The sequence below is a fragment of the Lontra canadensis genome, unplaced genomic scaffold (genome assembly GCF_010015895.1).
Source record: "Lontra canadensis isolate GAN:19392208 unplaced genomic scaffold, GSC_riverotter_1.0 scaffold26, whole genome shotgun sequence".
NCBI classification, from domain to species: domain Eukaryota; kingdom Metazoa; phylum Chordata; class Mammalia; order Carnivora; family Mustelidae; genus Lontra; species Lontra canadensis.
Window position 1 is genome coordinate 17,240,375 of NW_022631020.1, and position 27,584 is coordinate 17,267,958.

The 27,584-nt window shown below is 39.1% G+C and overlaps 1 pseudogene; it reads left to right on the forward strand.

Annotated features, from left to right (window-relative positions):
* Positions 1-22,493: 22,493 nt before the first annotated feature.
* On the forward strand, positions 22,494-23,285 carry LOC116871549 (annotated as a pseudogene).
* Positions 23,286-27,584: the final 4,299 nt, after the last annotated feature.

A 27,584-nucleotide genomic window follows, 5' to 3' on the forward strand; every position in this document is an offset into this window, starting at 1 on the left:
TCATGGCACCTTATAAACAGGCAGGAAGTTTGCCTTTGCTGAGTCAGAAGAAAAAAGGTGAGCAGACCCCATCCAAAGGCATCAGCAGCCAAACAGATGTGGTAAGAATGATGTCTCTGGTGTTACAGGCACCTGGCTACCGCCTCCCAGATTCAGGAAAACTGTACCCAGAGAGTTCCTCTGGAAATGAGTCAAGAGATCCATGACAGGAGAAGCTGATTTACTCACCTAAATTTAGGCAGGAGGCAGTGAAACTACCCCCACTCATCAAGGTTTATGCAGACCATTATAATATTTCCACATTATCTCCCCCTTTATTAATTCATCCAGCAGTCTATTCACTTTCTTGGCCCAGTGTAGCCCATTGAGCAGACATCTTAATTGAGCCGTTCATAATGACGCTGAGATCTTTTTCGCAGAAGATGCCAGCTAATTCAGAGCCCATCAGACCCATTAGAATGTGGGAACTTTAAACGGTCTTTTTCAATATGCATTACTTTGCAGTGAACTACTTGGGAGGGCATCGGCTGTGCGTAAACCAATCAATTTCTCTTGTGCTTTCTTTGGGAATACCACAGAATGATCCAGTGTTTCAGCGAGCCTTAGAAGTAATGTTGTGATCTCACTGTTAAACCAACTGGCCACATTTCAATTCCTCTTTCTTTCAAGGACTTCCAGTTTCAAATTTGTTTGACTATGAAAACTAAGGTTTTTATTTCAAGCCAAAATTATATTTGAAGTCTTTTCCCTTTTTTTTTTTTTAAATCTTAAATATATCTATCTGGAAAAAAAGCTTCAGGAGATTTCTATCAATCTCCAAAGAATGAAGGAAATCAGAATGAATAGAAATCCCACGTAGAGAAGATACATCCTCATATTCAACCAGGATAATGGATTCCATGACGGAAACCACACCAAATAGTTCTGCATGTATTTGCATCTAGCAAAGCTGGCTTTTGTTTATAGCCTATGATTTGAAATGTATTGAAATTAATTAGAACTGCTTAAAAATTTTTTTTTTTTGTAATTCTCCATCAATAATCTTGAGAATTTAAGTCTGAAAGCAATCTTTAGGGTCCATCCTGCCAACAAATATGATGAACTTAAGTTTTTCTAAGGATATGGGCATCTAAAATATGATAGAAGAGGGAGAATTAAGTTCTGTGATAGGTTGACTCTTTTTGCTTTAACCTGTACCTTTACTAATATGAAGTAAAAACCAGTATAATATTTGGCTCTCTGGAATGTGGAATAATTTCATTAATTATAAGGTGAACCTACTCACTAAGGTTATTATTTCAAACTTGACTTGAGAACACTTCAAAGCTACAGAGAAAATAGTTCAAGATTTTTCAAAATCATAATGTGATTATCATGGAGATACATTTTTACTCTATGTGAAGGAATGGAATTTGGCTGTGTCTCTGTTGACCATCACCCTTCTCACCTGCCCACTCCTATGTTTCAGTGCAAGTTAGGTTTTGGGCTTTGCCTCATTTTCACAAAATTATATATAATAAAGAGACTAAATACTGACCATGTATGCTGTTGAATAGTTAATTCTGAGTGACTTAGGGCTCAATACAATACGCATAGTGGTAGTAGCAGTAGTATACATGACTACTCATAAAAATACAAAGCAGCAAATATACTTGTATTTTGAGAGCAACTTTTCCAGGTGATAGATCGAGGTCAACATAAATCATTTGATTCTTCATCAAAAATACTTTGGACTTGAAAGGGACAAAAGAAAGCCACTAATATTACAGGTGCCAATAACCTAGTATACCAGAAGTCCAAATGTATTTCACCAAATTCAGATACTCCTCCGTAATCATCAGGGAATTGTGATTGCCAAGGCTGATTAAGTGAGCAGTTGTTTATTGGCAAAAATTTCTCTTGCAAAATAGAGGCCAGACATCGTGTTCAGTTGCCTGTTTAATAAATGATTTTGGTGATAATGATATCAGTTTTACAAGTTTTTACTGTTTTTAAAGTCAACTTTAGCATGCAGTTTATCTACTCACATCTTTCTGATGTTATCAGTTCCTTCCAGATCCCCGGATCCCCTCAAACTCCCTGGAGAATGACTGGCACTCCCTGGCACCCAGTATCATTACAAAAGAACTAGTAACAACAACAAAAAAGATACAGAATGACCTTTCAGTGATTCAGTTTTTTAAATAAATACCTATGCTACAATTTACATGTTGATGCGTTGAGAACTCACAACATTATACATAAAAAGGAAATATATTTTTCAGTGATATTTCTTGGTATTTTTCACATAGATACAATTTAACCCAACCTAAGATTGTGGAATGATAAAAGTAGAGGGAAATTTTTTTTCTTTTCTGCTTTCTTTTCTTTGTATTCGATCTGTGGGAGATGGTGGATATTAACTGATCCAACTGCAATAATCATTTCACAATATACATCAATCAAACTGTCAGGCTGTAACCCTTAAACATATACAGTGATGTATGTCAATTATTTCTCAATAAAACTAGAGAAAAAATTTCTTCTTTTTTTTAAAGTTCTTTCTGATCACTTTAGAAATCAGTAATGACTTCCTATCTCTTTTGGGTGTCTAACAGAAGCAGCATGTTTTCTGGAAAAGGAGCAGTTATAGGGAATTTAATACCCAGATGATGAATGGGGGAAAACTGAAAAGCTGCTTATTGTAATTTTTGTAGCAGCGCAAGAGATGCTGGACGATCAGAGCAGTGGAAAGAGCAGCCGTGACAGCAGATGCTGTGTAAAAAAGGGAAGCTACTTTCCTAAAGGAGTCTCAGAGTCCGGGTAGTAAAAACCAACGGAAACAGTCAACAAAAGAACTAACACCATTAATGTGTAGTGTGGAAAGGCCTCTGGCCATACAGGAACGCAAACAGTAGCATCATATTCGCAAAAGAACATTGGTTCTTTGAAACGTGTGTGTATTCTCCTAGAGGCAGTCTTCTTTTTTGAATCATAAAAAGATTGGCCTCAAGCCCAAAGCAACACATAGTCATAATTTTGAATTGGATCTGGGATTGATGCTTTACCATTGTCTTTGAAATTGACATGCTCAATGACTGTGTGCACAGAAATAATCACAAGAAATCTTAGTGGTCTTGATCTTTGCTGATACTCAACCAACCTGATTCCTTTTACTATGTTATGTAGAGTAACATAAGAGCATTGAGTTGACTTAAAGTGACCCCCAGACAGAACACAATCATCATGACAAATTATTTATTGGAAAGAAGTGCTGGGAAGAGGAGGCGTATCTTTGACATGACACCATAGGTGATAAGCAGATGGCATATGAGACTGTGACAATTTTGTCATTTTATAAATACTCGAATGAAAATGTCTCAAGAATGCTTTAAAAAAAAGTAGAACCTAAGAATCCCTCGTTTCATTCATGACCAGACATAGATATTCGACACCTCTATGACAAACCAGAAGTACAAATCCTTTGTGTTTCATGTTCTTACCAGTCAAGTCATTTGGGGGCCAAAAATTATTTTTTAACGTTTTGTTAATGACTTTTACAAAAATGTGGGTTATTAATAAATTTTTATTGGGAAGAAAAAGACACCGAGATGGAGAAATAGTCATGCCATAGAAAACGTCTATTGCCTGTGTGGGGTTAGGGACCTTCAGTCCAATGATCTTAATCATTACATTTGGAAAATCCAAGTAGTCCCTGGAGTATGCTATCATTCACCCCCCTCAGTGCAAATGTCTATGAAACAAAATATCACAACATGTATTTCATAGACTGAGCAAAAATAAAGTAGCTGGTGTAAGCCAATAAAATCCAAATTATGGAAAGGAAAAATGGGGAATGAGAAGAGTAAATTTGATGTAGTGCTAAAGTACAAAAGATCAAGAATTTAAAGGAATGTATAAAGAAAAAAATCTTCCAATTAGAAAAGGCATATTTTAATCTCTATAATACAGTTAGGATATGCTTATTAGGAAAGAAGGCAAGCTGATCGATGTAATGGGAGTAATATTTCAAGAATGTGTATGTATGTGTGCACACATTTATCTAAATATTTTTAATCAACTTGATTGAGGTATAATTTACATATAAGAAAAGGCACACATGTTAAGAACAGAGTTCAATGAGTTTTTTTTTTTCTTTTGATACGTTTTGAAAATATAGACCCCTATGTCATTCCCTCACAATCTAGATACAGAACAATTATTTTTACCTTAGGACTCGTTCCCTCATTGCAGGCAGCATCTGCAACAAACTGCTTTGAGAAAAGAAGTAAGAAGGCATTAACTCTTTAGATAGAGTTTTGTTAAGTTTTAACAGAAGCTGTTGGTTGAGGAGGGAATTTTAGGCTCAAAAGCTTGAGCATTGGAATATGAGAGCCAGAGTTTCAACTAGCCCTACAATAGACTTGGGAAAAATACTGGGTGAGCTTTCTGTAAGCTTGTCCCACCCTTTCTGTAAGCTTGTCCCACCAAATTTCCTTGGACTGTGGAGATGAGTCAGAAAAGCAAGGATTTAGCCTGTATGCTCGGGTCTTCTGGAGCACGAGGGTATTGGAAATAGTGATGTGGTGTTTTTTCAGCGCTCGGGGTCAGTTTCTCAAATCTCTAGCTGTGCTGAGTGAAGGAATCCAAATGCTTTTCATGACCCCAAAAGAGGAATTGAATGCTGGAGAGAGGGCCTATGGGCTGGAAGAAGAGACAAGGTATGCTGGGGGCTGATGGGAACTCAGCCTCAGCATTGGGTGCCAGAGCAAGGGTGATGTCAGCTGAAAACCAGGAGTCTCTCTCTGGCCTTCTTTCCCTGCAGCGTAGCTGTGTGGTAAGTTCCTCAGAGTGTAAATGGGGCCTGGGGAGAGTGTGGTAGGGGAAATCCTGAAATGTCAGAAAACACCCATTGAACAGAGTTTGATGAAAATTAAGTACTCTGTTACCTGGTGGAATAAGGCTCAGAGCAGAGATTAGATGGAGTTTTAGAAATAGAAAGTTACAGTCTCTCATGGACGTCTATATTCTGAGAAATTTGTGTCTATTATCCTAAACAGAATAAATAAATCCAATGCCATATTGGAAACTAAAATTAGTAATGAATGGATATCGCTCAACTATATTGAGTAACTGCGTCTGTATGGCACTTGAGACTAGACAAGTGGTTTTATGTACTTAATTTCATTTGGTCCACTCAATAGTCGGCAATGTAAGCAAGCCAAAGACCCTCTGCATGAAAATAGAGACAGCTATAAAATCTCGTCCCTGAATATTCACTGATTCAATTCATCCAAGAAATCAGCAAACCGCCATTACTTGTCACCTACTTGACATCCCATCTTCCCTGGAGTGTATTTCCAAGAGGTGGTGAAGGATATGCAACAGGGTCATAAAAGCATCATCCAGAGTAAGAATGACCCTTGGTATGACCAAAGAATGACTGTGATCATTAAAAAGAAGGGCCTGTGGAGGGAGAACTCAGTGAGTTCTTGAAAGCTTTTATGTTAGCACTACAGAAGGGAAAGAGAGCTCAAGTTAGTGGTGTCCTAATCCTTGCTGGTGGTAATTAAGATAGTGTGGAGAAGCAGCAAATGTTGATAGAGGTAATAGCCTTCCTTATCTGACTCAAGAGCCTAGAGAAGTGTCAGTGGCCCTGTCTGGTGACAATGGCCTTGTACGGTGATGAGGAAGAGCCTGGGCAAGGTGAGAGTCTGGAGAAATGGAACCTGTTTTAGAGACTGATACTTGCACATAGGGGGGCATTCTTGAGCCTGGTCTGTAGCTGGATAAGTCCAGATGCAAATACACAGACAAGGCACCTGTCATCTGGGAGCAGGTCGTATCAAACCCTGCCAGGTAGGACCCTGGGTCCACTAGGCATCAGCTCAGCACCTGCCTGGGTTGAGAGACTCATCCATGTGACTTATGTAGTGGGACAAAACTTCCCCTTCCAGCCGCAGCAGGAGGGAAATTAAGGCAGAAATCCAGTCTGTGGTCTAGGCCAAAGGCGAGGAAGGCGGGGAAGGGATAACAGAGATGAGGTTGAGGGCAGCAGGACCCCTAAGCTGCCACTGTGGCCTGAGACTGGTACTGACCTTCTGACCAGGTCAGGATGACGATGGAACTCAAGGGACGCTTTCCTGCAGATGGAGGCCATTGGCAATGCCAGTGGAAGGGTCTAGAGAAGACAGGGATTGAACACAACGGCACCGGTACTGCTCTAGTTTGAGCTAGACTACCAAGGACAGCCAGTCTAACAGGATATACTAGTCATCCATCTGATACGCTGCTGAGACACGAGAGCTGAGCACAAAGCAATGCTTTGACCTGTAAACTATTCATTAAAAAAACGAAAATAATTTTAACCAGACAGCTAGTGGGTTTTGTGAGTAATTTGTAATTTTAACGAAAGTTAAGCGTAGAAAACTTCTAGATAGACAACAGGAAATGTACCATTTTTTTTTTATGCTAGACTCAGGAATGACATAAATAACAAAATCATTTTTACTTATTTCTATCATATATGAAAGAGAGTGATCTGCTTGATTGTTCATCTGAACATCCTGGTCTCAAGGAGAACTAGACGGGCGAGTTCCATGATTCTGATTTCTCCCCTAAGACCTTAGATCCTCCAATCAAATTTAATAGGGCACTAAGAGGGGCATCCATGAGCACCCGATTTTCTCTTTTTCTTGCCTTGCCTTGCATTCTTTTCCTTGCCTTTTCTTTCTCATTGCTTAGAGAGCTTTTATTCTCCATGGGTGCAGAACAAAAAAAAAAAAAAAAAGAGAGAGAGAAAAACAAGTGTCACTTGTGGGGTCTGGGAGCAAACTCTTACACACGTGTCACACCCACAGCACCTTTTCGTCACTCTAGAGCTTCAGGGACACCCAATGCACCAGACGATGGATCTTCAATTTTACTTATTCCACTTTTTAGAGAATTTTGAATAGTTTTTCTTTGTAAATGCCTGTGTTCCCTCCCATGGGGAAGATGATAAGAGAAGAATGAACACCTGTGGGATGTGTACTGTGTGCTGGGTACCCTTTGACGTGCTTCACAAGGATTATCTTACTCTGTCTTCACAGCAAGCCTGGAAGGCAGTCACTGTTATTATCTGCATTTTCCCGGAATCTGCAGAAACATGTTTCCATAGAATTTTAGATTTGAAAGACAAACATGTCAATAAACACGTAGCTCTGTTTTCCAGCTAACTCACTTGCCACACCAGCAGCACACACAGGACATGGAAGCCCAGCTCAGTGAAGTCCGTCGCCCACGGGCATATTGCTGTTATATGACAGACCTAGGATCAATGTACATTATTTCATGTTCATTTCAACGACACCATGCCTTCTCTTCATTATAATTTAAAAGAGAAAATTAGTACCCTTAAAAAATACAAATACATTTTAAATATGAGGTCTGTTACGACGACCAGTGTTAAGTAAATAGTAATCTGTGGAAGAATGTGTACGTAGGTGTGCTCATAGGTGTGTGCGTGTATGTGTATGTACCTGTGTATGTATGCATGTGTGTGGATCCTCTCACAGAACATCAGCAGAGAAAAGAAAAGAATATAGAGAGATCCCAAATCCTTGCAAGCTTGTCAGACTTCCCAATGACCAAGTATGTGTCAATGGTTTGGAGGCACTTTGATCTCCACTTCTATAGAAGACCCGAAGAAGGTACCTATTAAAATTTCATAGGTCATAATTAATGATCCTACTCATAAAATTGCTTCTAATAACTCTGGCTCGAGATAGACAGTTTACCTGCAGGGAGAATTTTCTTTGCAGCAACACACGGAAGGTCATAAATTGGCTTGGCTCAGTAATTTAGTGGGTGTTGGAGAGCTGAAACCTCCCTTTTTCTAAATCAATGATTTCAAACTAAGTTTACTGGCACCAGAAATTGAGAGCTTGTTATATACCTGCTTTCTTAACCTACTACCGTGGCCTGAGGTCTTGAAAATTTGAGGAAACTTTTGATTTCCTACTCCTGTTGTTGTTTTACTCCAATCACGCCCTTTTGTCTGAGCTCACACTCCCGCAGCTATGGGGTACGCACATGAGTGTGAGAGAAATCTGTTTTTTTGATGCCTCTGCTGCAAGCAGCGTAGGGTGAGGAATAAGTAGAAACTGCACCCTTGTTGGACTGAGAGGAGAGGCCTTCCTTCTACCATATCTTCTTCGCTCTGTAGTTCTGCAGCCCTTACTTTCCCCCACTTCCACTAGCCCACCTCACAAAGCCCCCACACTTTCCCAACAACAGTCCCTGAATTTCCAGCATACAGTTGAGCCAAGAAGAACATTTCCTCACCATGCTGGCTTCCTCCCACATCTCAGAGTGTTCTTTGGTCTTTCCTCTATGGTTAGAGAAAACGATGTACATGGATAATGTGTTGATTTGACTATGCTTCTCAAACACCTAACAACTTTCATGCAATGCATAAAGGGAATTCTATTAGGGACAAAAAAAGTCATTTTAAATTAAAAAAAAAAAAAAGTGGCCCATTTGACATTTCTGATCATCTGCACCAGTTCCCTTTCATTAGGGATTGTTGACTGAACCTAACATTTTATCTGAAATAGTTTTATATGCTTTATAGATTTTTTTGATGGCAATGCATTAAAAGTCATTAGTTGGTAAACAAAAAGAAAGAAAGAAGAAGGAATTCTTTAAATTTGTGACACACCATACCAAAAATGTTGACTTGGTTTCCCAGACCTCATGGAAATAAGCTAAGGGGGAGAGAAGGAAGGGTGTTAAGGATAAGAGTGGAGATATAATTTACACTTGGTTATTAACTTAACCAATGTTGTCAATAGTGTGTTTTTGCTTTGCCTTGGGGCTGGATGGAAATGGTAAAATTATTTCCAATCCAATCAACTGGCACCTGCCATTCATGTTGTGAATAATGCCATGCTTAAAACTTGAAAGGACAACCCATCTTGTGTAGACTTTGAGCCATCACCACTTGGAAATTACATCTCAAGAAACCAGAATCAAATATGACACATCGACCTAAAGTGGGAAAGGGTCAATAGCCCATTAGTGGTTCCCTAGACAATTTGTGTTATAAGTGACCTTCTGTTTCTGCTGCCACTCTTACCCAACTGCATCAAAGCTGCTTGGGGAAGAGACAAACTAATCACTTGCATATACTAAATTTGCTGTAGGCCATTGTGTGATAAATTGTCCAATTTCACTTGTGAAAAAAATTCAGTCTCACACTGTATAAAGTCATTGTATGGTCAAGTCTTCAGCTGTAATGCAGGACTAAACCTATCTATGTTTGCTGGCAACCTCTCCAACTTGCTGAGGGTGTGGTGCATGGAAGGTGTGACTGTTTAATAATTTCTCCATACTATTTAGAAAACAGTTGCGAGATGAGTGTCCCTCGCCAGGAGGACTTGAATTTTTTTTTAATTGATATGTCATCTCATTGATTTAGAGGTTGTACTTTTATAATTTTATTCTTTGAAAAAACTGAAACATGGAATATGACCCCTAAGACTAAGGTAAATTTGGAATTCACTATATGACTAATCAACCTGATAACTTCAGAAACACCTTTCATTACTGACTTTAAAACTCTGAATAGTAATTTGGGTATTAGAGATGATGATATAATAAATTCTATTGTCTGACCTAACGATTAAGTAGCCAAGGCAAATTTTAGTGGTTTTTTGACTTACATAGACTGTTCAAAAGTATATTTCAGTTTAATCCTGATTGCCAATTTTGCCTGTGTTTCTAGGCAGTACTGTTAGGGCTATTTTTCTGTTGACCAACCCTGAATAGATGGTGAGTGGGGTTTTCAGTGAGATTAGAAAATGGAATGATCATATCTCTTATCATTGCTATTAGATCTTGGCTCTTGTTTGCTGTGCTGTTCCATCGGATGTTAGTTAGTCCCTTTCATTTCTGGAGTACCTCGACCAGTCTTTGCCAAAGGGTATGCTCCTCCCCCCCAAACCAATGACAGAACACCTACACAAGTGCTACTCCAGAAAGGGATGTTAAGTTGATTTGGAAACTGAGTTCAATGCAGTGAAATGATCCTCTCTACAGTACTTCTCAGAGCTTTGATCTACTAACGTGCATTGCAGCTAACCGAGAGGGAGAGAGATTATGCAGCATTTATCAAAATTATTTGTCCAAATATTTCTTTTGATCTGGGTTTGTGGGGGTGGTGTTTCTATGGAGCATACTTGGCCAGACATTTAATTTGCCCAATTTCAAACACATGCTGTCCTGAGAAATATCTGCAATGCCTCTCACAGTGAACCTACTATAAAAATATAAATATCATTTGTATGGCACCAATACACAAAAGTAACACTTCAGGGGGAACTGCCACCAGGGAGCAGTTTTGGAAGCAACTATATAAATATTCAAGAGAGGGAAAAGGCATTACTACTTTCCCCTGCACTTCCCTCCCACAGATTGGTCAGCTTTCAGGGGTGACATTTTTTTTTTTTTAAGATTTTATTTATTTCACAGAGAGAGACACAATGAAAGAGGGAACATAGGCAGGGGGAGTAGAAGAGGGAGAAGCAGGTTTCCTGCTGAGCAGGGACCCCCGATAGGGGCTTGATCCCAAGATCCTGAGATCATGAAGTGAGCCAAAGGCAGACTGAGCCACCCAGGTGCCCTGGTGACATGGTTTTAAGAGATGCCCCCACAGATGTGAAAGCTGGCGATGAGCATGACAGTCTTGAGATTTTCCTTCTTTTTGTAACAAAGCAGCTCTTGGAAATTGTGAGCAGGCATGGAGGGGAAACTCTGTGAGGGAAGCAATGTGGAGGGGTGGGGGAGGGTTTCCTGTTGACATGGCTTTTCACCCTGCAGGAGAGAGCATCAGGAGCCCCGGGAAAGATCTCTTCTCTCTGGGGGATGCTTAACAAGACTTCCCCTTGCTCTAGGACCAGACATATTAATGACCAATCAGAATGCTCATGAGTACAGTTGATCTGGGTATAGGAAAAAATGCATATGAACAACAGTTCCTCAAGATTTTTAGGTTAACATTAATAACTTCAAAAGCTACATAATCAAAATGTTAAATAGAGCAATAAAACCTGCTTTGTTATTTACTTATCCCTCTATTATTTTACTTATTTTTTTGAACTTTTCACATTACCAGCCATCCTATAATCTTTGGCCTCTTTTTTTGTCCCTGTTTTCTGTTTTTCACCTTCCCTTTATCTCCCTGCTCCTGTTTCCAGCCCTCAGCACACTGCATTGATGTATTTATAACAAAAGTCTCTGGTATCTTCACATTAATAAGAATACAAATAAATTCCCAACTTAAAAAAAATACAAGATTTTAAAGTACTGACTGATTCAGAGAGGAAGAGAGAAATTCACTGGGGCATTTTCTGCTTCTTTAGGAAATAAAGACTCTATATTCTAGGGCTCAGGGGCACTTATGGAGAGAAATTTTTCAGAGGCCAGTTTTCTGAAAACCAAGCTGATACATATTCACAACAAGAAACATAGATAAAACCGAGTCTGCAGATACACATTTCTTTTCCTAAATTAAGTAAAATTCCACTTCAAAACATGGAAGTATCAATGGGCAAGTAATTCTTCAAAGTTGTGTTTATTTGCATTTAAGCAAAAATATCTGCTATTTCTAAATTTCATAACTAAATCAAATTACAGTGTTGCTTTATTTTTGCTTAGTCGTTGACTCTAATCCTCTTTTCTTCAAAACTTTTTTGTTTGCTATTCAAGACAGCGATGGATAAGTCCTTCAGTTGCAATGAGCCTTCAGACAATGGGGGTAGGAATGAGCTTTCTGTTTTACAGGTCAAGGAATAGAACTTTTATATCTTCTTTGCCCCAAATTTGGGAGTCTATCTATCAATATATACTGCCACTTGCAAAGATCTAATGCTTTTAAAGCCAAAAGCATTTTGTATATTCATCATTTCTCACCAAATATGAGAACTGCCAAAGAAATGCCTAGCTTTTAAAATTCCATAGCAGAATTAAATAAACTCAAGTCTAAGCAGAAAATAAGAATTCTAAAGCTAGAAGAAGAAAAATGAACATAGTTTAGTTTGTTTCTGCTGACGTGTCTGTTTCTAGTCTTCCCTTTAGGCTAGAGTCTTCCTACCAAGCTCTATGCTTTCAGCCATGCACTGGAATCCCAGCTTCGATCCCCAGACTGTGCTGGAGCTGACCGCATCTGCCCAGTCTGACCAGTGGGGAGAATACCAGCTCTCCACCTTTCTGAACTCCTGAGGTGGCCCACAAGCTGCCATGGCGGATGCTCAGTAAGCCAAAGCCTCTTGTCCACACCATCATTCCACAGCAAAGGGCAATAAAGCCAAGTCGTGAGGACACCTGCCCGAGGTTGCAGAATCAAAAGTAGCCTGAGGCCCTTGACTAACGGTGGTGTTCAGGGTTCTTCCATATGCTGTTGTCTCTCAAAGCTCGGGAAACAGCACTAACCATGCTGATTTTACAAAGACAGTTTTAGCTGTCTCTATCCAAAAGAACTCACCAAATGTTCTTATGGAGACATCAGATTCAACCTTCCTAAGTTACAAAAAAATGCCTCTCATCTCATAGCAGTGGCAACCGTGTCCATGCCTTAAGAGAAAGACCAACACGGTGGGCAAGTTACAATGGATGGAGGAGGTGCCAAGGGTCGCAAAGATCTTAGGAAGGTGGAATTATGTTTGGCAAAAACAGTTCATTTCAACTTCCTTAAGCAGTATGGATTTTGACATCCACATCTTTCTGATAAAACCGTCTTAAGTTTCAGAGATTACTAAGCAAATTCCAAATGCCTGCATTAATTTCGAGAAATCAGTTTAAAGGAAAGAAACTAGGCAAGACTAAAGAACTCTAAGGAGTGAATTTTTTAAATAAAATTTGAATATCCACCAATAATTTTGGCAATTTTATACAATGTCTATTTTGTGCCATCCTGCTCGTGCTCTCTGTGTCCAGAGCTCCTGAACAGAAAAACAGGCAGGACCCAATATATAAGTAGTTTTTATTGCCTTTTCACTTGGACGATTTTACTATTATCGTTATTATTATGAGATGGTAACTTATTTTAACACAATTGCTTCCTACCATCCAGTGAGGAAGCCTTTGGAGTCTTGATTGTTTGGAGCAGACCAGCAAGGTGAGAACGTGACGAGCTCAGATGATTGACCCTCAGAATCAAAATTGAGTCCTTGGCCGGGCTGGGATAAACCAGAGGTCCTTACTCACATGAAGTATTTATACTTTTTAAAGATTTTAAATAAAATTTTTCTTGCTTCTCTCCACCATATTCATTAGTTCTAATCATATTATGGTCCCAATGTAGCTATTTTAAAGTGAAATTAAAAGGCAGCCTAGCTTTGGAGGGTAAGAGTTATTGAAAGAGGTGTCTGGAGAGCCATTTAAAATTTTCAAGTAAAAAAAAAAAAAAAGAGTGTATGTGTGAGAGCTGTTCTTTTCCTGTTAAAAATTAAGAAATCAAATATAGAAATAGTCTAATTTACATTAATGATCTGCAATCTATGAAACAATTTTTAACCATTTTAAAGTGAAAGGCTGGTGATTATGTGGGTGAGTGGATGGCGATAATAACCATAAATCTTTGAAAGCTGTGGAAGTGCTAGGTAATCGTAGATAAAAATGAGGTTGGCTAAGCTCCTGGCCTGAGAACTTCCGTAAGGAAGGTCCAAGTCCTTAAGAGGGTGGAACTTAGTATTTCTACTTGTCTTTACCTTTGAGGGGTTGGTCTTTTCCTTCCTTCCATCCCCAGAACCCTGGGGCACATTACGTAGCATACAGTTAGGTCCCCGGAGGAGCCCTGGCCCTCTCACCCTCCCTCCCAGGGAGAGCAGGGCCAAAGGCAGTTCAGGCAATGGGAATGCTGGGTGTGTTTGATAACACCTGTGGGAGCTGCCGCTAACTGGGTGAACTCCAACAGAAAATTCGCCCTTTGTGTTGTGGGGCCCCCGGAGTTCCTTTCTCCCGGGCTGTGCCACAAAAGTCTGGTGATGCTTGGCTGCTAACCTTCCATGTTCCTTCCTGCCAGCCTCCGTCCCTTGTGGAGACAGGAACAGTATTGCTCCTGGGGGCATAGGGACTGCGAAGGTGGAGGAATGGAAAATCGAGTTTACTTGCCCTGTTTCCCGGTTCCAGATCCCACATCATCACTGGCAAAGGACACCTCACCTTAACCCACATGTAAAGCATAGTCAGAAGCCAACTGATTTTAAAGGTACTCAGTGATTCGTTCAAATACGCCATGACAAGCTTTCAAGGAATTCCACTTCCATTGCTGGACCGAGAACTTCCAAGTGCACTGGAAAGTCTGTGGGTCTGTGCTCCGTCAAACAGTGCGGATCCTAACAATCTTAAAAGCTCACCTACAACCCCAAATCTCTTAAGAGCAAGAGTTAATGGTCACTGTGGGTGAATGCCGTCTTTTAAGGGATGATTGTGGCATGGATTGGGTTTTACATGATGGCTCAATACTATAGAAAGAATTCCAACTCTCAACCTTATTTTTAAAGATAAGAATAGATTTTTTAAAAAGTTTGCAGAGGATTGGCTCTAGCAAGGCCATTATGGTTATACATATGAGAGAAGGGGGCACGGCACGTACTCAGTGAGTTTTAGAGGAAATTAGAATGCGACAAATGATCCCCTTTCTTGAACCCTGAAAAAATTCCACTTTGATTTAGCACTGGTGGAATTGTTAATAGAAACTTCTTTGCACATTGTGTATAAACAGCACAGCCTGGCCTGTATCAACTTTATGCTCCAATAAACAAGACAATAATGACAAATTATCAAAGCAGGCCTCAGATGTGACCCTCAATTGGGGGAGCAGCAATTTAATGAAGACAAAAGCTAGGTGAAAGCTGCTAATATCATTTACTGATAAACAGATTTTCTCGAGAGGCTCCTAGCTGAATCCCCTAAGGACCCATAAACCTGCATAATTCCATTTAAAATATTGTGCAATTCACTAAATTAGTCTTTGAACATCCTTACTATCCAATTACGAAGCCCCAGCATGGACAGAATAATGAAATTTTTCAAACTGTGGAATGCATGTGGTCTTAACAAACTTATGACAAACACCAAAATTAGCTTTCAATTTTGAGGCCAATGTAGCTCCCTTTAATACCTCAAGTCAGAGTGGCAACAATAAAACACCATTGCAGGGCTAAGCAGAACAGAAGAAAAATAAATCTTGAGTTACTCAGAATTCTGAACACGGTCTACCTTCAGGAAAAAAAATCATAAGAAGTTGAATGATGTTTTGCATTTGCAAGCTATTTGGTCGCTTAAAATCTAGTAAAAGCTTTACTGAATAAAGGGTACAAAATACCTCCTGGACAGTTCTATCTTCCAGGCAGGCAGAAAAGGCGAGAGTTTGAGGAAGTGAAATTTATTTCTGTTCGAGCATTGCAAGCCGCATTATTAAAGTCATTTGTCATGGTTTGAATATTTCTGCCTGATTCACCATTAAATTGGCCTTCTAATTACCAACTTTGTCATGAAAAGTGGTCTGGCTGTTTCATTCACCAGAAAACTTCAATTCTTTAATCATCACTTGCTTCATGTATATAAAAAGGAAGAAAAAAGGAAAACAACAAACCATATACTTTTGTCCTTAAATTTTAAAATAAAGGGTGTCAACACAATTGTGTTTAAATTATCCCATAGCTTATACATTTTTAAGGTGTTGATAAGTATTTAGAAAGTGAGTTATCCTTTCACCTTTGTATAAAGAAACTTGTCAGCATTGACGTATTATCTGGTTACATGACTCAATGCCGCTGTTGACCATGTAACCTCTCGTCATGGTTTCTGAACAACAGGTAGCACCTGTAATCATAATGGCACAGGTGAGATATTTCTCCTTCTTAGAGCCTCTACCTTCTTGGCTTCTCGGTTACTCTGCTTAACTCTACCCACAGAAAAAGACCAGGACTCCACGGCTTCCCCAAGCAGCGCAGTGAGGTATTCAACCAGTTTTTTATGCTTGCTCTGTCATTTTAACAGGTCAAAAAGGAGAGGGAGTTGTGGCTGACAGTCACATACGGGTGTATCTTCCCTTCTACATTCATTTCTGTTGGCTAGGGGAATTGCGTGTTTGGGGAAAAGAAGACCTAACTTATATTGTTAAGACAGCTCCGACAAAGGCTTAGGAAGGCAGCTGTATTTGGAAAAATACCCATGTAACAAAATGTAAACAGAAACACGTTTTGATCCGAAGCACACCAACTTGTGAGATGTTCTGCTGTGCTTCAGGGATGAGGAAACTAAGGCATAGAGGGATAGTGTAAATGTTCCCAAAGTCACACAGGAGTCTGAGCATGACCTTCTGAAGCCGGTGAACATAACTGTCCCCCACCATGCGTGGATAGCTCTTAGCACAATGCCCAGGGTAGGGCAGTCTCTGAACTAGTTAATTTTTCTGTTTGGCCCATCTTTAAAAAAAATGTATACACTTCAGACATTTTCATTTTTAGGCTTCAAATAAAGGGATCCACATTTTAGCTGTAAAGACAATGGACAGTAAATCTAAGCACTTGAAGATTACATCATTGGGGTGCCTGTGCGAGCATCTCATGATCACCCTTACAGATGCCTTTTACCAAGAAAGCAATCTTTGGCAAGCATTTTCCATTGACCTATATGAGTAGCAAAAATGGGTAAAACATCCCAGTGAAATTTATGAGTGTTGGAACCTTATTTTTTTTTTTATTTTCTTGTATATTACCCCCATTTGTTGCCTTCACAAATTTTTCATGAAATGAGATTGTCTCATTTATTAATTTTGTATTTGTTAATATTCTGATTTTTTAAATTTAATTTTATTTTTTTCAGTATTCCAGAATTCATTGTTTATGCACCACACCCAGTGCTCCATGCAACTTGCCCTCCATAATACCTACCACTAGGCTCACCCAACCCCCCACCCCTCTCTCCTCCAAAACCCTCAGTTTGTTTCTCAGAATCTTATTTTTATATATTCTGCTTTTGTTTAATTACTAACTTGACTTGGAGGAAAGCTGCATCTGCTAATGAGAAGTTTACTGATGATTATTTCGTAGCTTCAAGATAATCATGTGTATTTTCTGATCTATTTTTCAGATCGTAGATAAATTAAGCCCCTGATTGCATTATGGTTTTTGACTTTGAACCAAAATGGAGAAATTTAGGTAAAAGTCTTGAAATGTCGTACAATGTGAAATTAGATATCCACCTTTTAGAAATAGCTAGGACACCTTTGAGAATAAAAGGAATGCTGTTAATAATTATGCCAAAACAACTGGGCTAAACTAAGACTGTTCCAAACAAACCAGGACATCGTTTTCACCCTAGCATTTGAGTGTATACTCTGAATCACTTCTCTTGACTCATTTCTTACTTTTTCTGGATTATAACTTCCAGTAGGTTCCTATAAATGGCTGACGGTAGGTAAAATTTTGGGAATCCTGGTGTGTCTAAATATATAATTATTCTACTCTCAGACCCAATTAAGAATGTTCATGGCATAAAATTTGAAGTTTAAAGTCATTTTCCCTAGAGTTTTGAAAGCAGTTTTTTTACACTTCTAGTTTCCAATGTTGCTTTTGAGAAATCTGATGTCATTCTGATTCTGCATTCTTTATATATGATCTATTGCTTTGTCTTTGTCTTTTTCTTTATCTATTTCTCCTTGTTTTCTTCCTTTCCTTCTTTCTTTCTTGAATTTAAGATACAGGACTTTTGTTTACCCTTAATGTTGTGAAAATTCATGCGGATGTACCTTGGTTTATTTTGTTGTTGTTATTTTCTTCTGTTTATTTCATTTATTGGGCTGCGTACTTAACAGTAGTCTTATAACCTGAGGACAAATGCCTTCACTTCTGAATGCTTTTCTTGTGTTATTTTTTAGATAATTTTCTCTCCTCCATTCCCTCTATTCTCACTAGAACTTTTATTAATAAAACATTTGATCTTTTCCATGGACTACTTTCTTTTTTATTCTGCGGTTTTCCATTTCTTTGTCTTTTTGACATATATTCTGGGAAATTTTGGGGGGTTTATCAGCCTATTACAGCGTTATTTCGGCTTTCCTAGTCTTCATTTATAAGAGCTCATTCTTGTTCTCTGTTCTTTTTCAAAGCATTCAGTTCTTGTTTTATGAACACAGTATCTTTTCTTGACTCTCCCAGGCTATTATTATTTTTTAAAGTTTCTTCTGTATACTGCATTGTCTGCTCTGGATTCCTTTGTTTGTTTGTATGATTATTTTTATCCCCTTTTTCATATTGGAGGCTTTACTCAAGTGCCTGGTGATCCCCTATTGTTTGTCAGTGTTTATGAATGAAGCATTAAAGGCAAACGAGAGGCTCCATATGTGTGGATGGGACTTGTCCACTGAAGGATTTCACTTGGAATCAGCAGGAAGCAGGGTGACCTTTTTATCAAAAGCTCTCTTTAAAGTCAGTTCAGTTTCCCCAAAGAAGAGTCCTTCCATTTTTCTTTCTTCCTGGTTGGTGGCAAAGACTTTCTGACCTGCTTCTCTTAATCAGATCATTGTTTTCAGCCCTACACCTTGAGCCTGGCCCCTTGGGTGCCTATTGTACCTGAATTCTGGAGAACTCTCCACTCTGTTTCTCTCAGAAAATAAAACTCTAGTCTTCTTAGAAAGTTCAGTGACTGTGTACACAGACCTTCAGCCCAAACATATCTTCTTGGCTTTGTACCCTTCAGATATCTGATGTTTCCAAGTGCAGAACCTCTCAGGGGCTTCCTGGGTTGCCACCCCTCTGCTGGCATTAATGTTCTCACTTCCTCCTGTCTCTTAGTCCTATTACTGACCCTCCATTTGCTTTCAAAAATCTGATGATGACTTGTTTCACATTTTTACGATTTCAGTCTCAGTGGAACCCACATATGTTCTAAGCATCAACTCCTGGTCTGATTACTAAATTCAGCTGGTAATGAGATGCATATCTGGTGATGCACCTCTTTCCATAACTGTTTCAGATGTTACTGAAAATCCCAAATCAGGCAAAAATCCAGATCAGAGATCTGATGCCAGAGAACACTTCTGGCTTCACAAGATCCCCGCTGAAGTATCAAAGCAAGTGGCCTCCAGCAAACTGGGGGTTGCTGATCTTGAATCAGAGAAGGAATTGGATAAGAGGTGGTGAGTTTGCAGAGAAAAAGAAAAAAAAGTAAAACAGAGACCTGCAGTGTTAGCAGTTGACATTTAAAAAAAAAATTTAAATGATGAGCTTGTGGCTTTAATATCATTGCTCTATCCAACCCTCTGAATCTTTTTATCATACCTCAAGAATTGTTCATTCATCTTTCAGGAATACATTAGAGCAGGAGAGTTTTCCCATAGGCAAAAGCATTATACATATTTGCAAATGTCTTACATAATGATGTGAATACTATGCATAGGGATGTTTTGATGAAAGGTAGAAACAATGCAGCAATTTCCAATCTGTTTCATTAGCTATCATGCTCCTAAGTAAAGGGAGTTTTCTTTGTTGTTTATGCTTTTTCAAACGTTAAAAAGGCTGGTATTTAGAATTCATGGTACGGGGTGTAAAGAGGAAAGCTGATTGTTATTTGACAGAAAATGTTTGTTTCTTAATACATATGTGTCACGTCACACTCCTGTTTCTGGTCATTATTTCTAAAAATTTTATTTAAAATACATGCTTATCCAGGAAATAAAACTTATTTTTATTGGGATTCAAAAGTATTTTCAATATATCATAGAAAATAAACCGGCAAATCCCAGCTGTGGGGATAAAATTGTCTTTTTATTTAGCTTGTTATGGTCAACTTAGCTTTAAAATTTTATTTTTTTGCCATAGATGCTTAAACAGGATGACTTATATTAGGAGTTAGTTGTCAATGTAAAAAATAAACAAAAATCCCAACAGTTTAGTGCCTGCTTTGCATCGACATAAGAATTCCCCTTTCATTATATCTCCGCTCCTGCAGCTTATTACGGCCATTGCTTAATTTGTGCTCTGTTTTTACAAATGACATTTGTACAGGCCTCTTGGGGCTGCTGAGAGAAGCCAGGCCCCTCTCTTTCCCTTGTGTCAATTCTTTTGTGAACCTTTATAATTAGCCACTTAACAAATGGAGGGAAATGAACCTTCAGCTGCAAAGTATATCCTGAAGTTAAGTCAACCATGTGACAGGCAAAACCGATACATGAAAATCTCCTTAACTCAATTGTTGAGTTGCCTCAAGGGTTAAGAGGCATTCTACCCATAATAGCCTAAAAGAGAAACCTCAGAAGTGGTGTTTTTGATGGTTCACTATCCAAACGCCTGTTAGCCTTTTCAAGCAACAACACATATTAGAAAAAGCACGTATTTCAAAGCACGATGGCTACTCTTTTACCCCCAAATCTTTTACTTTTCAAGAGAAAAATATCAAAAGTCTGATTTTGAAAGTAACAAGATCCCCAGGCTTCAAATTTACAGACTAAATGTAAAGAAGAAAGAAGGAGGAGTGGGGAGAGCTTACATCTTTTGGGCTGAAATATTTAAGTGCGGAAAATGACACCACGTATATTAAGATATTAATGAATTTGTTTTCGGAATCTATAATAGGAACCCTAAGAGCAGGGTGCTATCATTATGAACTCTTTCCTTTTTATTACTAATTAGACTTCTAAATGTGAGTGTAAATGTACCTCAGAGAGTATGTATTAAAAGTTGCATATGCATAAGAGATCATTTCAAATTCATCTTCCAACAAAAACTTCAACTTTGATATTTTCTCATGTTCCCATTTATGCTACATTAACATAGTCTTTTGGATTTAATTTCTAAATTCCATCATGATCATTCTATCAAGGTATTTACTTTTGGGAGCTGTCTGATAGCCTAATCCCAGTTCAAGAGGCAAGAGTCAAGTATTATCAATTTAATGTATCCTATTACCATCAGTGATTCTTTTTCGAGTTAAATGTATACTGCCTTTCTAACGTCTACAATGACATTTATCTGCTTTAGAGGCATACCCAAATCCAAAATATATATGATACCTTTTACCCAGAGCTGGGGAGACATAAATAGTTTATATTTGATGGGGGGCTTAGAATATCATAATATTAGAAGATAAAAAAAAATTAAGATACTATAATCTATTGATACCAGCATGCTTTATATCTTGAGAGTAATAAAATGAGACATAGTAACATTTCTATAGGGTCAGTGAGATAAAAGAAGGCTTCACTTCGTATGCTTAAAGTGTTACTATAAATAAAAATTTTGGTTTTATTTTAATATATATCCCAAAATCTTTTTTTAAAGATTTTATTCATTTATTTTTCAGAGAGAGAGCACAAGCAAGGGGAGTGACAGGCAGAGGGAGAGGGATAAGCAGGCTCCCTGCTGAGCAAGAGCCCGATGCAGGACTCAATCCCAGTACCCTGGGAACATGACCTGAGCCAAAGGCAGACACTTAACCGGCTGAGCCACCCAGGTGCCCTTTATCTCAAACATCTTAATTAAAGTTTTATAGCAACTTACCATTGGTTTTGAAGATGATTAAATTTGCTTTGTAGTCTATTGAATTAGGGGTTGACATTTCTCAATTAAGGCCCTAGCTATACAAGATCTGTTAACTCATCTATGCCTACCTTTTTTTAATTAAAGTTTTACCCAGGTAAAAGTAACAAAAGCTGTGTACATTTAAGGTGTACAGCTTGGTGTTGTGACAAACATTTCCATTGTGAAATGGTTACCACAATCAGACTGATTAACATATCCATCACCTCACAGAGCTACTAGTTTCTTTTCTCACTGTCTTTTAGTGCATGTGTATGTGTTGTGAACTATTAAGATCTATCTTCTTTAGCAAAATTCAAGTATAAAGTACAGTTCTTTTAAACTGCAGTAACCAAGCTGTATAGCAGACTCCAGAACGTATTCATCTTGCAAAACTGAAACTTTGTACTCTTTGATCAAAATCTCCCTCCCCTCAGCTCCTGGCAACCACCATTCTACTCTCTGCTTCTCTGACTTCGACTACTTTATATTCTACATGGGAGTAAGATCATGCGATATTTGTCTTTTTGCATCTGGCTTATTTCACTTATGCTAAGTGAAATAAGCCAGATGTTCTCCAGTTTCCACCATGTTGTGCCAAATGACAGGACTTCCTGACATTTTGAGGCTAAATAATATTCCATTACATGTACAGACCACATTTTCTTTATCTGGTCATCTGTCAATGGGCATTTAAGTTGTTTCCACAGCTTAGCTACTTTGAATCGTGCTGAAATGAATGTAATAATCTCAATAGCAAAAAACAAAAGAACCTGACTGGAAAAGGGACAAAGGACTTGAATAGACATTTCTCAGAAGAAGACATAAATGGCCAACAGGATATGAAAAGGTGCTCAACATCGCTAATGAGGGAAATGCACCTCCTACCTGTTAGAATGGCCACAAGCAAAAAGACAAATGATAAGAGCTCTTTTCATGCCCCGTGCAGCTATGGCTCCTGGTCCCAAGAAGCACCTGAAGAGTGTAGGGGCTCCAAAGCATTGGCTGCTGGGTAAACTGAAAGGTGTGTTTGCCTCTTGTCTATCTCCTGGCCCCCCTAAACTGAGAGGATGTCTTCATATCATCGTTTTCCTGAAGAGAAGTCTTAAGTATGCACTAAAAGGAGATGAAAACAAGAAGATCCATATGCAGCATTTCGTTAGGGTTGATGGAAAGGTCTAAACTGACTTAACCTCTTCTGCTGGTTTGATGGATGTCATTGGCATTGACAAGACTGCGGAGAATTTCCATCTAATCTATGACACTAAGGATCGGTTTGCTGTCCATCGCGTTATACCTGAGCAGGCCAAGTATCAGTTGTACAGAGTGAGAAAGACCTTTGTGGGGACAAAAGGAATCCCTCACCTGGTAACCCACAATGCTTGCACCATCTGCTATCCTGATCGCCCATTGAGATGAATGACACCACTCAGATTGATTTGGGAGCTGGAAAGATTACTGATTTTATCAAGTTTGACCCTGGTAATCTGTGTATGGTGACCGAGGTGCTAACCTGGGAAGAATTGGTCTGATCACCAACAGAGAGAGGGAGACACACTGGTTCTTCCGATGCCGTTCACACAATAGATGCCAGTGGCAACAGTTTTGCCACCTGGCTGTCCAGGGTTTTTGTTATTGGCAGAGGCCACAAACCAAGGATTGCTCTTCCCCGTGGAAATGGTATCTGCCTCTCCGTTTTGGAGGAGAGGCAAGAGACTGGTGGCCAAACGGAGCAGTGGGTAAAGTGGTCTCTAGGTGGCGTGACTGGAAGTCTTTATACTTAGTGGAAGATAAGAAATATGGCATGGAAAACAAAAGAAACAATAATAAATGTTGATGAGGATGTGGAGAAAAGGGAGCCCATGTGTGTTGTTGATGTGAAGGTAAGTTGATGCGCCATTATGCCACACAATGTGGAAAGTTCTTCAAAAAATTAAAAGTGGAACTACCTTGTGAGCCAGGAATGCCCTATTCTAGGTATATTCAAAGGAAATGAAATCAGGATCTCAAGGGGGTATCTTTACTCCCACACCTACCTTTCTGGATGAAGAAGTAATGAGAGCAAACCCTTACTACATGACCAACCATATGCCAGGCACTGTTCTAGGCACTTTACATATATTAATTAATGATCCTCATTGTAATCCTGTGAGATAGAAACCCTTAGCATTCCTGTTCTACAGCGAGGAAACTTAGTGAGATTAAGGTCACATGGGCAAGAAGTGGCAGAACTGGACTGTGACTCTGGCTGCCTCTTAAGTCCGTCCTGGACCACCAGGCCAGAGTGATTTGTGTCCCTGACTTATCAACCGTCTGGCCGTATTGACCAAACATTTTTAGCATCATGTAACTAGTTCAGGAAAACCACCTATCAATTTTCCTTGGTTGGAAGAATTTTAACCTATCAGAAGTCTTCTTTCCCAAACTGTTGGTGGGTTTAGAGACCTATTATTCAAGGCTGAAGTCAGCTAGAATTAATTGACGACATAATTTATCGTGTCAATGGGCATTTTAAAGAAGGAAATTAGGTGCTATTAATAATTACACACTTGGAAAACTGACAGAACCCGGACTGTCCCAGGCATAGAGTCATCCTGGCAAAGTAACTTGAAGCTGGGAAGCTCAACTTCCTTATGGTGCAGACAGGAAAACAGCTGGCAATTCCTGCCAATTCTCTGGACACCCTTGGAAAATGAGAGCAAATAGTGTGTACAGATGGAGTCACTTTATTGGCCTCCTACTTTGTACACTGGAACCTCATTTTATTTTATTTTGTTTTCAAGATTTTATTTATTTACTTGAGAGAGAGACAGAGAGAGCATGAGTAGGGGGAAGAGACAGAGGAGGAGGAAAAGGGGAAATAGATCCCCTGCTGAGCGAGAAGCCCAATGTGGGGCTTCAGGCAGGGCTTGATCCCAAGACCCTGAGATCATGACCTGAGCCAAAGTCAGACTCCCAACTGACTGAGCCACCTAGGCATCCTGTAACCCCATTTAAAAATCATTTTGAGAGTCTTAGGTAAGTCTACTTTTTGGAAGTTGTCAAAACAAGCCTGGACTCTAGGCATCTTTGAAAGCCACCTTAGCCTTCCAGAGTACTGATGGGAAAACAGCTAGGAATTTTCGCAAGTGAAGGTCTCAGTAGGATTAGTGCTTCAGTCAGTTAATGCTCTCTACTGTCTCCTCCTTCCTGCCACCAGCACCCACCACTTCCTGGTCATAGCCTTGGACAGTTGCCTTAATCAACTAATATCGTCATAGTCACAAGGTGGTAAAGAACACTAAGCAGCATTTCTCTCAACTCACTGAAACTGCTAACAACTTAGCACAATGCTGGATACATGGTGGGTGCTTAATCCAGACGGCTGAATGAATGAATGATGAATGAATGAATGAACATAGGGAAAGACCGTTGTTCTGTTGGCACTGTTAGCAGCAATAACGCACTGCACAGCTAACAGGATTACAGGTAGTGTTTTCATAGCCTTTCATATTTTAGGGAATAGGTTATAAAATATTCTAACTGAAAGTCAAGTTGCCTATAAAAAATAGAAAATCCACAATCTTTATGCCTGAGTGGCCTATTAGAATAGATTAATTCTGGTGGTATGGCTGCTAAGACACCTATAATTTGATGGTAATGTTCCTCTTGTTCAAAATGTTGTTTCAACTTTGACAGCTGGATTTAGGAAAAGTGCAATTCCATAAATATGTGAGCCTGACTGCAGGGTTTCCACCTTTGAACTCTTGGTGGTTTCTTCCTGCTTAGGACGCCCTTGGCCCCACTCCATTCCTCTAAGACCTGCCTTTTCTGGGGAGTCTGGTCAAGCTTGTCTTCTTTCGTGTTGCATTTCTCCACTGCCATTCATGGTGAACTCTCCTCCATCTTCCACCTGAATCCTGTAACATATTTCGTCCGCTCCATTGGGCAAAAGGCACAATGTGTATGGCTTGAATTGGTAGGCACACATTTATCTATATAATAATTTATAAAAGAATGTTTTCACCGAGAGATTGTGTGTCTTTGTCTTGTCTCTGTTTACTGATAGGTGTATATGTTGCAGAATTAAGTCTCATGATTGCTTTTATTGTAACATACCATTAGGTAGCAAAGTTTTGAGCAGGGAAAGAATTTTAGAGCTCACCTACTTGTATTAGAAGCTATGTGTATTTACCCAAAAGAACCAAATAATTGTGAATTCTCAACTAGGCTTCAATCAGGAATAAGAATATTAATCAAAGGCATGAGGACTTAAGTATTATAATCATCTTATAAATAGTAGACAATAATTGCTTGGTGTATAGTGAGCACTGGATGGAAATAATTTATTTCTACTGATGACTGATCAGACCTGTACATAAGTAACATATATTTGCAACATTTATTCTGTAAGGAGGTAAATGTAGTTATACATAGCGTCCAAGACAGCATACGTGTGGTTAATCAGAATGACATGGGCAATAGGTGATATAAGACTTCAGGTTAGTGATCACTATGAATTTTTAAGTTCTTTCCTAGCACTAAGCAATGCCTAAGTGTGTAACAACTTTTCTAAATACCCACTTGATAAAAGGCTGAGGTATTTTATATTGATTATAGCACACTAAACACAGCCCTGGTGTTCTTTTTTTTTTTTTTTTTTGAAGATTTTATTTATTTGACAGACAGATCACAAGTAGGCAGAGAGGCAGGCAGAGAGAGAGAGGAGGGGAAGCAGGCTCCCTGCTGAGCAGAGAGCCCAATGCGGGGTTCGATCCCAGGACCCTGGGATCATGACCTGAGCTGAAGGCAGGGGCATTAACCCACTGAGCCACCCAGGCGCCCCCAGCCCTGGTGTTCTAAGAGTTAAGCATTCCTCCTGTGAGTCCAACATGCACCAGGATGCAAAGGAGAACAGCCTGTTGTGTTTTCTCCTTGTTCTCCAGTTGTGCTAAGTAAGGAATCGATGAATAAACTCAGGCACGAGGATACTTCTTACTTCACAAAAGCAACACAGAGAGGCTTCCTGCATCCCAGTCAGTGTTTTTGGTTTCATATGTTACATAATGAATTTACCTTCTTTTAATGGGTGAGGGACACAGAGGACATTAGCTAGAGGATGAATGTCCATGTTTCCCCTTCTTGCTGTCCCCTGATAACCATCACGAACTGGTGATAGAAGAACTTAAAATACAACTTAAAAGGATGTTACTACATTCCTTCTGGTACCATCTCCACAACACTCGCCACGAGTGGGTACTCATAAGTACTTGCTGGTGCTGCTAATGCAGAATTCGTATTGAGAAGAAAAATGATTGGGTAAGGTAAGAGTAAAAGGCATTTCTTCTCCAATTTTTCTGAATGATGCTGCAGAAGACAGCAAGAAAGCATTCCTTCTGGGCATAGAGAGATGGTCTGTTTGGAGTTGGTAGACAGAGAACGTGGGTGTTCAGGTGTGCTGGCCATCAGGTTAATGCAAATGAGCAATATATCCAGAGTATTGCATGTCTGTGGGAAAAAGAGGATGCGGGGATATGTTCCATCTCTTCAAAACATTATACCCATATAGCAATTTTATAAATTCTTTTGTCAATTTTACATATCATTCTTCCCAGTGACAACGGGGGGCTTTAAGCATATTGTTCTTAACTACATGATCATGATGAATAGAAACAAATTAGACATATTACTCTATATAGCAGGCAGTATTGACCTATTCAAAAATGCATTATTGGACCAATTTTAAAACAGAAGAATCAAAGTAATTGATTGGTGGCTGTGGAATGTTGGTCCCATCAATATTTTGAACTCTGTATGCAGTTAAGAGAACCTAATTGAAGTCACATAAGCATGATTTTTGATACAACAAAAACGAAAAGAAAATATTCTGTGGGGAAAATTTTATGAGACTGAGCGCTACATACTCTGCTAACAAGGCACATTTGAGGGGCAAATTTTAAAGCCATGACACTCCAGTATTTCATCCAAATAAAAATTAAAAGCCCGTCCTCACATTGGCATAAAATATTATTTTTTCATCTCTTTAAGAATTTGTAAGCTAGG